Here is a 14,055-nt window from a genome sequence, read left to right on the forward strand (position 1 = left end):
AGAATATTCTTCATTTGTAATACACAAACACATCTCAGTATACATAACTCACATTTTGTTCCCACAATTCTTCCTGTTTTTTTCGCTCTGTATAATCATGCTGAATATGCAAATGCCTTAAATAATTAAACACTCCTCTGTTCGTTTTTATACTGTGCGCTCGGAATGATTTGTTTGAATTTTGTACCAGTTTTGTTGTGCTGTTGTTTTTGTTCCACATTTTCTCGCCGCATTCCCATCGAGAGACGAGAAGCGTGTCATTGTAAGCATGCGGTTTCCACAAGTTTGGGTGCTGAGGGTTACCACACGCATGTGTCTTACATCTCGTTGCCTCATTTCCAAGTGTAACGCTTCTTTTTCTGTCGTTGCCGTTTTAAAGCCTTCTTAACACCAGGGCTGAGCGTTTATCTCGTCTCAAGCAGGTCTGCGGAGAGCACATCGGGGTCACGAGCGGCTGGCAGGCAGGCAGCCTTCACCCTGATGATCATGCAAAACATAGACCTTACCTAAGCCAGCAGCCTCTGTCTGCAGATAACATCTCCCTTTCAGCGTATCGATCGCCTGTTTTCAGGGGGCCTTTGTTTCCGCCCTGAGTTTGCCACAGGACACCAGAAGTGACAAAAGATTGACACGAGGACCTCGAAATTAACTGCTGACCTATTAACAAGCCAACACCGCATATTGGCACGAGTAAAATTCTTCTGAAAACAATGTAGGAAAGGGGGAGGGGGAGAGAGAGAAAGAGAGAGAGAGAAAGCGCAGCAAAACAACCCGCTTAATCTTTTCTCTTATCTCGCAACTGTTGTGAGCCCTTCCAGGCAATTTTCTATTCAGGCTATTGATTTTTATCACCTCTTCTAAACCTCTATGACAGATTATTTTTCAAAGACTAAAGCTACTTTTCCCACTTCTGCGACCCATATATTGCTTCAAATGAATGATAAATAGAGAAAAAGTTTCAACTATTACGCTGAAAAACACAGTTTTTGATTAATCCTCCTGGAGCAGATTAGCTGATTCTCTTTTTTCCCCATAATGCTACCGCCGCCGCCGCAGTGAAAGAGAAATAAGCACCAAACCAGCGTATTTGCGATGAATTTACAACATGCAGAGTCCTGAGATGAGTGGAGTTTGGGGTGGTTCATGTGCCGTGTAGTATAACAGGTATAACTCGTAGTTTTCACTTTGACCGCCATTGACTGCGGTTGTAGGTTTATCACAACACTTCGGAAAGAGTGTGGTAAACTTAGTCTGCCATTTGCCATGGTTATTTATTTTGTCTCGGTCACATGTCATGAAGTTTTTGACACACATTGGCACAGGCTGTTTTTGAAACATTCTCTGCATCAGGTGGCTTCAGGGCCCATATTTACACAGAACCAAAATAGTTATTGTACAAAAATAGTTATATAGGCCCATCAATTAGCAAAATGTATATATGTATATATGTATATATTTTTGATAGCAACAGTTCACCACACAAAACACTCATAGTACAGTACACTGTACACACATTGTGTTGTCTTCTATATATTTTTTTTCACAAAATTCTGCTCTATTCTTCCCCTACTATATTGTAAATTGTTTTATTATTCTATTTTTTATTAAATCTGTGTGTATGTTTGTAATTCCATGTTGGCTCTGTTTGTTGTAACACTGTGGGATGAGGAACTAAGAATAAACATACCATCAGGGGCCATATTCACAAAACATTTTATCTTACCACTAAGAGTTCTCCTAAAGTTTTCTCTTAAAACCTATTCACAATGCTGAGAGCCACTTTTTCTAAGTAATAGAGAGAAGTCTTAAGCTAAGAGTAAAGGCGGGCTGACCTTGTTGCTAAGGATGATGTCATCACTCTTGCTAACTATGACCACAGTGATTGGCTGATAGGGAAGGGGTCTACAGCAGTGATTTAAATATAGAAATATTCATGCTGCCATATTCAAATAAAATGTTTTAAATTTGAGTGTTGCCATAATCAAATACTGATTTTTAACATAAAAATGTTGCTATATACAAATAAAGATGAAAGAAATTAGGCCAGGCGTCACAAATTAAACTAGTATATGATCAGCTAATTGTCAGACTCTAACATCTTCATCTCATGAGTTTGCAGAATTCACGCAAAAATTATGTTTTATAAACAAAGTTTGTGAGACGCTAGCCTGTCTTATCAGTGCGAGAGGAGGTATACACAGCCGAGGGCCGACTCACCATGTCCACTCACTCAAGTTACCATGACAGTTTTCTGCATCCCTCCGCCATCATCACGTTCCTCACTCTCGGTCTGCGATGTGGGGCAGAACTCTGCGCTATATTCCAAACCCGGAGCCCTTATAACCCTCAGACATTGTGCCCAATACAGTATGCTTATATTTATTTTACTCTATTCAACCATTTTTACATGTAAACTCATAAAAACAACTGCCATAGGTAATCTGACATTATTAATATTATTATTATTATCATTATTTTATTTTATCAAAGATAGGCCTACATTAATTATCACTATTTCCTCAATGTTCTATACACTGCAAAAATGCTTTTCTTTTACAATTGTTACATTAAGAAACTTTTACTAGACAATAAAAATTATTGTCTTGTTTTGGGAAAAAATAACTGAAATTTTTAAAATTAAAAATAAGCAAAATAATCTGCCAATGGGGTAAAATAAATAATCTTGTTTTCTCTTTGAAATAAGAATATTTTTCTCACCCCATTGGCAGATTATTTTGCTATTATTTTTTTTCCCAAAACAAGACAATCATTTTTACTTGTCTAGTAAAGACTTCTTGTTTTAAGAATATGTAGTTGTTTGGACTAGAAACAAAACTACATAATATAATAAGTAAAATACTAAGTGAGAAAATATTTTTTTTTTACATTGTAGTGCCTTTTGGGGCGGATTGCGGCAACAGTCATTAGGATTGTTTAGTGATTTGGTCTTAGTGACTTAGGAGTCCTCTTGACTACTTCTAACATTTCATGGATTTAGGAGCCAGTTTAGCGCAAAAATGCTTTGTGAAGCATTCTCTTAGAATGCTAGAGCATACATGAGTAGAGCATACTCTTAGAGCTAAAATGTAGGAGTCCTAAAATTAGGACTGACACTCCTATTATTTTTAAGAGTTTCTCCTAAATCAGCAGATAAGGAGCTACTTTTAGACTTAAGATGTTATGTGAATACGGCCCCTGCATGTGAAAAATAAAGACCCTTTGTTTTTGTTGTTAAACTTGTGTAGTTTTGTTCATGGTTTAGATTAGGCTATATCTCAGCCTGTCTGAGATTGATTAAACCTTTTTGTTATGCTTCTTCTAATGATTAAAACCTGTGATATCGCTCCCCCAACTAGTCCCCAAAACACTGACTGACACCTGTTGTACATCTGCAACCAAACAGACCTGCCATCGCAGTGCTCCGCCACAGGATCGGCTTCACCTTGTGTTTTACTTTTCCCATCAAGCGGAGTGGCGTTAGTTATTAACATCTCTGTGCTCTCTACAGATGTAGTCTGTGACCCCGTCGGATTACTGTGCTGTATCAGGTGGCCTCTCCCTCAGCCTGTTATGATTGTGGGGTTAGCTTGTCATGATTGGAGATTGTGAACATTCCCATAGATTTGCTGTCAGGCGGCGGACGGGCAGGTAGGGCGGCTGCGCGCAGGCAGATGAGGCGGGAGGCGATCGGGGGTTAAGTGTTACTTCGCCTCCTGGCCCCCGATGTTGTCCTCTCGGCACACTGGCGCTCAGACGCTGTGCCGCTACATCCGTCAGTGCGGCTGATGACATGATGGATTACTTGAGTCACTGTCAGCCCAGTCAAAATCAGTCTGCCACTGATAAGGAGCACCAGCCGCCCACTCCCAACCTCAGGCTCTGTTTGTCTTATTGAGACAGCTGCACTAGGTGTGAGTGATTGGAGCAGTGTGCCATGTGAAATTTGCCACGCACAACTTTTGTTGTCATTCATGTATAATTGAAATAATGAAACCGACTTCTGCAGGAGTGCTTTTTTATGTAGTGTGATGCATTTATTTTTAATCGCTCTGTAAGTTATGGAAAAAACATGGTTTAGGCGATGCTATTCTGAAAGAGAAAGTTTGGGAGTGTACCCCAAATTAAAATTCTGTCATTCTGTAATCAATTACTCACCCTCATGTCATTCCAAATCCTTTTCGAAACACACAAAGATATATATATATATATATATTTTTTTTTTATGAAATCTGAGATGTTTTGGTCCCTCCATTAAAACTCTTCAAAATGTTAAAAAAGAGATTGTAAAATAAATCCATATGAATAGAGTTAATCCAAGTCTATAGTCTCAGCCATCACACCCACGTCTGATGCATTTACAACCGTGACAATGAGCGTGTATCAGGATCAACTAAATGACTGATTTTCAAAAGTATGTGAAGAATGTAAAGTTAGCAGCATTGACTCTTTAAAATATGTCTACACTGGTCTGTTATTGTAGGGACATCTACAAACATGGGGCAGCAGGGGGCGGTTCGACATGAGAGTATCGGGGAGAACTATAAGAACTAAAAAGGAGAACTATAATGTATGGCGGAATAGCACTTTTGACAGTACTTCGACTCGGCGCAGTAAAAAGTCATGCCTGAAGAATCCTCTCCCCCTATTGACAGAAATGAGAGAGTGAGGGGGAGATTTGAGGGAGGATTTTTTAAACGTGACTTTTTACTGCGCCGAGTCGAAGTACTCTCATAAGTGCTATTCCGCCATACTTATAGTTATTATTTTAACCCAGCTTAGAAAAGCGCCACGTTTTATTTTATGTCTCTATACTTGATCATTCAGCTATTCGTGTAGCTGTATTTAAATAGGGGAAACGTGGAGGTGTTTGGTCGCTTCTAACTTGATCTCTGTTTGGCACCATAGTGAATGAACTGGGCTTATTGTGCTAAGCTAAATGCTATCAGATCGTCACCGCGCGTCAGAGAGATTAAGTGCACGCACTGAGACGAGAGAGGTATGCATCAACTCGTCTTAGTTAAGGGAATAACATAGTTTAATATGAAAAAGCGGTAGACTATCCCTTTAAAGTATGTATTTGTACTTTAAGGTCCAAATATGAACTTTTCAGGATTAAAAACGATACAAAGACACATGTCCTTTTAATGATATTGCACAAATGACAATCTGCTGTAACGGTAAATGTACAATTTTGACCCCCTTTTTCTCTCTGTTTAGGGTTAGGTTTAGGGGTAGGGATATGCTTAGGATTACGTTTTTGGACATGCAACAGAAGTAATGACAGATTTTTTTCTTTCCTATCATGATGTACATTTGAGCGTAATTAATTATCAGGAAAAAAATACGGCAGGGTTTGGTCGATTCTATGAATCGATGTTGAGATGTGGGTGTGGGTGTGGCACTAAAAAGTGAGTGTAAGCTTGCATTTGAATCTTAGACCGGCATACATCACCAGAGAAGTCTGTTGTCTTTACTGCAAGATCCAGTTATGACATTTTGATTAAATATTACAATATAATGGGGTGAATGTTCATTTCATGGCTTTAAACTCCTCAGGTTACCATTGCACCCCCCCACCCCCAATTTTAACTCTACCAATCATTCTGTATCATATTTGATGCACTAATTTCTAAGGCCTATAAATTATAATTTTGATCAAAACCTTTATGGAAAACCTCATGTACACAATCTTTTACATGACTGATTGATGGTTTATACTTTTTATTTATCAAGTAAAAGACATTTTAGTATAGTTGTTAAAATATATATATATTTTCAAGTTGTGATATATGTCTTTTTGCTGTGAAATCTTTATTATTATTATTTTAAAGTAAAATTATATATTTGCAAGGATTGAAACAACTTTGGCTTATTTGATTATTCTTTGTTTAAATCGTGTTAAAATAATATAATATAAACATATAAGCCATATAAACATTAATATTGGCACCAAATTTCATATTTATGCTCCGTTTGGGCCTCTGAATAAAATGTGGAGTTTTTTTCCCCTAAAGTATGATTTCCATATTTGCACTAATATATATATATATATATATATATATATATATATATATATATATATATATATATATATATATATATATATATATATATATATATATATATATATATATAATTCAAAGGTGCAGTAGAATTTAGCACAATTTGGAACAGGCAAAATGGTAAAACAGATCCTCACACCTCAGTAGTAATTAGTCCTGTGGCCTGTCATTTACCTTATCTTAGCATTGTGACACAATCTGCTGCCAAACTATTTAGCAATTTGCAGAAATATCACATGTTGGCTTAGGTCACTGCAGCATGGAGGTTCAATAAGCAGCAGTAGGAGCTGCCTGCAGTTAGATTGTTTTCAAATTTATTTTAATTGGGTCTCACCAGTCCTCATCAGGGATTTGACCCCAGAAATGGGCTGTGGGGTCACTCCTGGCCGTCGTCTTTGAAGGCGAGTGCTCTCCCCACCACTCTGTATGGCCTTGAATTGCAAATAGTTTTAAAGCAGGCATAATGAGCTTCGCGGCGCTACGCAGTGCGCTTTGTCTCTAGCCCTCAGCCCTCAGCACAACCAAATGAGTCGAGATTACTCCGCTGAATTACAAACGATTATTTTCCGTTTCATTGCTGCAGCCGCAAGACAGGAGTTTTGCATTATCGCTGTAGACGACATGTTGCGCTGAAACGCACGTCACAAAGCAAGTCCTGATACTCGGAAAGGTGCTAAATTAATCATGCTAGACGCTGCCAGCTACCTAACACGAGCTACACAACAGTGTGAATAAATAAACATACAGAGATCACAAGAATTAATGAAGCCTCGTTGACGACGTGCTGTTTCCCAGCCATTTTTAAATGCTTTACTTCAACATTTTTCATATGTCGCTTTTGCTTGGGTCTTTATGATAATAGATGAGATCAGATCACACACCTTGAGTGCTGTGTTTAATTAGTGCTTAATTTGTCCGTCCTCAACGATCTGTCTTCCTCAGATTCGGAGAGATAAACGAGTTAAGTGAGGAGAATATCTAGAGTAAATCTATCAAATGTGTCCTTCAGTCGGACCTCCAGGGCTGAAGATACTTTCTAATGCAGATGCCACCTCACACATATCCTCCTGCTCATTTGAAATCTTTGTAATCCTATAAGCTTGTGTGTACAGAGGCTTGTTTTTGAAACTTGCCCAGTATTTGTGTTCGGGCCCCTGGGTAAGCAGGTGAGAGCCCCGGAGGGCTGATTGATATTCATGCCAGGGGGTCTCCCGTGGCCCCAACACACTCTCGTTTGTAATTAGCTGCTATTTACTGCTGTCGTTTTTTGGAGTTGTGCGTCTGGTTGAACTGTAGTGTTTTGTGAAGTATCTGTGACTTGTGCTATTGCTTTGTTGTGACTCACAGACTGCTTTGCTCCAGTTTTTCAATCATTTCATCCAGTTCTTGTCTCCTGAAGATTTTTAGAAGAGAAGAGCACAGGCTTCTGAAGAGGAGATGATTCATGTTTATTAGATATAGGGGAGAGCGGGCTAGTTGTCACAGGGGCTTTATAAGAGACACTATTGTGTTCGGTAGTTTACACAACTGCAAGTGATTTGCCTTTTTTATGTTGGTTACAAACAATTGGAATGGGATTTCAGTTTACACACAGTCCTATTATAGTTAATGGTTTACATTAACAATCAATTAATCGTTAACCTTGACCTCTTTTAATCTGAAGAAAGTGACGCTAATAACCTATCAAGTTACTTAATAACCACTTGCTAAAAGGTGTCAAGAACTGGCTTTTTTTCTTTTTTCAAACAGTTTTTTGAGGTCAACTAATGACATTTGTGTGGTTTTTATATTCAAAAACATCATAACTATTTTCTACACTGGTTTTGAGGCTCTTTCTTGAACGCTGAGTTTTGATGGGCGTGCCGCACTGGAGACTTGGAAGTAAACGCCCACGGCTAGGATTGGATTAGATTTGCATATTTAATGAGCTTCAGCTCCACTGTCATATCTAGCCCCTGTCAGTTCAGTTTACATGAGGGAGGGACTATTTTGAAAGTGGCAACTGCAACATGTCTTTATCAAACAAACACAATGATTTATTTCTCATCCACCTGCGATTGTATTACATGGCCCGCACCCGCATGATCGGTCAATATAAGTTCAAACACACAAACACACACAGACATGTGCATGCACAGATCAAGAAAGAATTGATGCCGACGTGCGTACGTTTTAGTCAACCCAGGCTCATTGGAAATACGTTACTCTGCCTACATTTTTGCAACACCTGAATTATGTACCTCCAGGTACGTTTACCTGCACTTTTGGGGTAAAACGTCCACCGGAGGCGCTAAGTGGTAATATTTTTTTCTCCATTCCAGATGCACAACATGACACCATGACTGATCTCACAGAATGAATATTTATAGCATAATTTTATATTTTAGAGTAACTAACTCCACTCCTACCCTAAACCTACCAACTCTCAACAATATAAAACACATAACAGTAACAGGCAAATAAATGTACAGTCACATGTATTTATTGCAAAAACTGACCAAAAAACAGTATAAAAGTATTAACTCATGTTGCGTTTCAAGTCTTCTGAAGTCATACGATATCTTCATGTGAAGAACAGAGATGATCTTAATGTTTTATTTGTTGAAATGATGATCACGCTCCTTTGCGAACAGAACACACACACACATGCACTCGTTCATTCATATTTCTGATTCAAATGATACATACAAGTTGTATGACGCGATCGGTCTCGAGACACACGAGAGCCAATGGCATTTTACAATCAAAGCTAACGTAATGACGCAATTGGTCACGAGACACACGACAGCCAATGCTGTCAAAGCTGACGTGACGTTTCTTCCGGCGGCAATATTTGAAATTTATTATAATCTTTGGCGGATGGAATCGACGTTACTGATCGCTTTTGGGGATTTTCTTCACACAATCAATCGTTTGGCCTCGGAACACTTGGAATATTTGTACTTTCTGAATAAATTATGTATACAGTCGTATCTGCCTGTTATATCCTGTTTTTTATAATACTCGAATGGGTAGGTTTAGGGAAGGGTTTGAGTTACACGTTCAAAATGTGTCTGAATATGTGTGTGTCCACAAGGTAAATGGATTTATAAACATACTGAATTGTTTTTTTGAAAATGTAAAAATGCAGAATGTTTCTTGTGATGGGTAGGTTTAGGGGATGTGTGTGATGGGTAGGTTTAAGGGCTGTGTGTGTGTGTGTGCGTGTGTGTGATGGGTAGGTTTAGGGGTAGGGGCAGTGTAGGGGGATAGAATGAAACGGCGTTAATAAACACGCTAAAAAGCGATTAAGTTATGCGTCTTGATAGCACGACAAAATGGCATACAAATTGGTGTGTCATATATATGCCATTTCATGACATCAGACTGGGAATGGAGAAAAAATATTACCACTTAGCGCCTCCAGTGGACGTTTCACCCAAAAAGTGCAGGTAAACGTACCTGGAGGTATATAATTAGAGTGTTGCAAAAATGTAGGCTGAGTAACGTATATCCAAAGAGACTGGGTTGGTTTTAGTAGCTCGTCTGGTGCAGCCCGGAACTAGCATTACTTAGGGCCGCAAGATTTGGGGAAAATATATATTTGCGATTGCGATTTAAAATGTGATTATTATTATTTATATTTTTATTTCATTTTTTACAAATGAAATTCTGTGTATATAACTATATATATATATATATATATATATATATATATATATATATATATATATATATATATATATATATATATATATATATATATATATACAAATCTGTGTTGTTTATCTGTGATATCAATTTCTTAAAGTCTATGTCTTTAATATGAAATATGAACCTCTTGTGCATCCACTCTGGGGGAAAAAACTCCTGCACATTGAAGAAACACATGGGTTGTCCTATAAATGTATATATTTTTTAAAGTTTATTACGGTTTTTTTTTGTTTGTTTTTTTGCTCCAAAATATAAAAGTAGCCTATCAATATTTATAAAATCATGTCTGTTTTTACAAATGCAAATAATTAAACATGTCTTGATCTGACGCAAACAACTGAAATCAATAGAGCACCCTGCCTATCGATATAGTGACTCCTAGGGGCATCTTTAGAGGTCTTCATTACGTCATGAAAGACACTTGACCATACTTTGAGAATGTGTTGAATGTTTAGCTACCTATATTCCTCAAACATAAATTCCACTGTGTTCAACACAAGAACAACTGGAACAACTTTAGGGTAAGTAAATGATGACAGATTTTTTTTTTTGGGGGGGGGGGGGGTGAACTATCCCCTTTAACAAGTGCTTTTAAATTTGCTGACATGTTAGGGGGAAAGAAAAGCTTTACAGGATAATGTGATCTATACAATCCTAACAGATGTACTTAGCAGAATATAACAAGCATATTTGTTTCAGTTAGAGACCAAACTGTATTAGTAACTATCTAAAGTAAGCACATGATGCTTTTGTGCCATATTTTAACTTGTGTGTCTGCTGCATGTGTTTTATATGGAAGCCTGTTTCCGCCACTAAATAAAAAAATAAAGAGTAATTGCAACTTTTATCTCAGAATTCTGACTTATTTTACGTGCAATTATGTATGTATTTAAACGTGGAATTGTGTGATAGAGTCATAATTCTGACTGAAAAAAAAAATCGTAATTGTGGCTTTATAACTCGCAATTGTCAGAAAAAAAGTCTGAGTCAGAAAAAGAATTCTGAGATAAAAAGTCACACTTTTACTCTTTTTATTTTTTTTATTTAGTGACGGGAACGGGCTTCCATAATTTAGAGTATTAGCAACACGCATTTCAAAACTATGCACTCTAATGATGACCTTGCTTAATGGACCATTGATAAGTTTAATCGATTACATTTCTTTTGATCGTCAGCATCCCTACTTGTAACTGATCCAACTTGCCACACTATTTGGAACACAAAAGTTGAACTTGAGTTCAGTGTACTTTTTTAAAGATGATATTATTTGATTTAACCCTTAAAGACCGAGACTGTCCATGGCTAAAAATAACTATTGTTATAAAATGTTAAATAACTTTTAAACTACTAATCCAATATGTATGCTGTAAACTGCACTGTAACAAGGAAAATCAGCTTTTCAGAAGTATCACATTTCTCACGATTGATCATTGAGAGGCACCTCAGCGAGCGTGGATGCATCATCAAAATCTGTAGCATTGATTCGTCAAGGAAACATGTGTGGGTTGTTTCCCTGATCCAAACAGAAATGATTGCTGATCCTTAGTCCTACCCCCGAGCCCAGATTAGTCATCAACTCAACCAATAAACACAGTGTTTGGTCTTTTGAACCGCCAATCACATGTTTCTCTGCAAATGTTTTGGACACGTCTACATTGTCAGTATATAAAACACACCTGTTTTCAATAATATTATAATACAATGCTATAACTTGTTGAGGAAATGTTGCATGTAGACACAATTTTCTGTTCACAGTAAAAATACAAAAATGTTGCTGCTGTTTTTCTTGAAATTCTATTAATTTAATCCATTCTAAGACTAACTAAATGTAATATTGGGATTTTTCAAATGAGCTAGATGGAAACTGTATATCCTACCCTCTAACAATACCCCAAATCCTACACAGAAAATGTTGTGCAGTTGAATATTTTCAAAAATAAAAATACCCTTTATAAGCTGTTTTTATCATGGGGACCAATAATTGTCCCTACAAGTACAAGGATTTCAGAGAGTGGCATCTTTGTGGAGACATATTCTCCCCCATAACTTAGGGGGACCAGGAACACACACACTGGACATATTTTCCCAGATAAAAAACATCCATATTTGCACTGCATCAATCCCAGAAACAATCCCTGATGCACTGAACTTGTCTAATTAAAACTGAAAGGTTTGTGAACATATATGTGGAGTTATGCTGCAGTTGTCTGTTTCAGCCCTGTTGTTTTATATCGCTTCTCTGCAGCAGGGCACCATCTGCATCAATTACAGAGAGCATTGTCATCGTCAGCCACTGAATTCTTATTTGTTTGGTTGTAGAAGATGTCATTGTTCCTCCCCCCAGAATATTCTTCTATGTTCCCCGTGATTGCAGCCCGTGTCGAAGGAAGGACAGAGGGAGAGCATTCAGACTGTAGCGCCCAGCACAGCACGCCTGCTACATGCCATCCTGAGCCATGTTAAGCTCTCTTTAGTGGCTCAGTGACATCAGCAGTGGCCCAAAACAGCAGCTCCTCAAAAGCATTCACATGCATTTCATGCCCGACTACCTCAAAAGTGCTGCACTGAAATCGACACCTTATTTGATGTCCTCCTGCCCGCTGTTAATTGAGAAGAGCGTCTCTGACCCTTTTGATCACCCGGACAATCCCCCAAATGCTCAAGTCTGCTAAATCGCTCCGTGGCCGATACTAAGCAGTAATATGAAGTGTCTCACTCATTTTTCCCCCCTTCTTTTCTCCCCCGCAACTCCCTTTTTCGGCTTTCTTGCTGTTGGTTTACGTCCAGGCTCCACAGAAATAAGAGATGACAGTTGTTACAGATATGCTGGTTTAATTACTTGTCAGCTTATAGCCGATATCTTGGCTGGCCAACGTGGAAGCTTAACTTTTTTTCCCTTCTAGTAGCTTAAAGCATGACCAGCCTCCAGTGCTTTAGTATTTAGCAATAAAACCCAGGAAATCTGAAAGATAAAAACATGAACAGCTTTTCTAATTTTATGGGGACGAGTGGGCAGTTTTCTGTCACTGCTGGAATTGGCTTTCTCTCCCTCTGTTCCTTTAGCTTGATAGCGAAAGAAAGAAGGGGAGAGCGACTGAAAGCGAGCTCACGGAGCGAATGAAATTACATCATAAGTGGGGTGCATCGCTTGAGTAAAGAGAGGCAGAATATTTCTTTGGGTTTGTGCTGAAGGAGGCTCGCTGCTGCAGCCGTGCTAAGTGTGTTTGCAAATTGATAGATTTTCTAAAGCCTCCTTTTGGACGCACGCCACATTCCTCTCTCAAATCCTTTTAGAAGTATTCAGCAAAACACTACTGCTTATATCGCTTGCTCAAAAGGGTTTGTGAGAAGCAGTAAAGATGCTAGATGTGGCCCATACTTGTACAGTTTGTGCAAACAAATTCATTTAGGTGGAAGTGTGTGATTTTCTTTGGATCTTGTGGCACCAGACGGAACTGCAGGCGGATTGTTTGGGTGGCGTCAAAATGGGCCATATCATTGGTTTGACCAAACAATAGCAGATATGGGAGTGTTTGATAGATTGTAAAAAAAAAAACAACAAAAAAACATTTGCTTAATTTGCATATACATTTCTTTTTTTGAGGCAGAACTGAATGTACAATTACAAACATGTTTAACAATCTAGTTAATCTGTTTTCTGTTATTAAGGCAGCATGTTCTAACGGCACAACAGTTGGGTTTCAGTAGTTAAAATCCCATCTATTGTCCGAATTGAGAAACTTTTTAAGATCGTTAACAATGAAGCTTAAAGCTGCTGTCTGTAACATTTTTTTTGGTGTTTACGATTTACAAAAAAATTATAATGAGAGTTTACAACATGAATCCATTTTCCAATTTTTTTCTTTCCCTGAATCATTATGGTACACATATAAAATGTGTTTTGTTTGGGACTATTTCTGACCGGTCTGGTAGGAACCGCTGCGGAGGAGCACAGTCCATGCGTGACTCACCATAGACATAAACACAGAAGTAGCTCCGGCTACAAGTTTCTTCCGCAAGATGCATGTAGTTCTGTTTATTAACCGTTAGTGTGAAAAAATTATGGACTGCATCTTTAACACTTGAAAAAAATTGTAAAAATGTTATCTGTACTAGTACAACAACATTAAATATATATATATATATATATATATATATATATATATATATATATATATATATATATATATATATATATATATATATATATATAATTTATTTATTATTTATTATTATTATTATTATTATTATTATTATTATTATTATTATTATTATTATTATTATTATCACCACAACTTTT

The sequence above is a fragment of the Pseudorasbora parva genome, chromosome 7 (assembly GCF_024679245.1).
Source record: "Pseudorasbora parva isolate DD20220531a chromosome 7, ASM2467924v1, whole genome shotgun sequence".
NCBI classification, from domain to species: domain Eukaryota; kingdom Metazoa; phylum Chordata; class Actinopteri; order Cypriniformes; family Gobionidae; genus Pseudorasbora; species Pseudorasbora parva.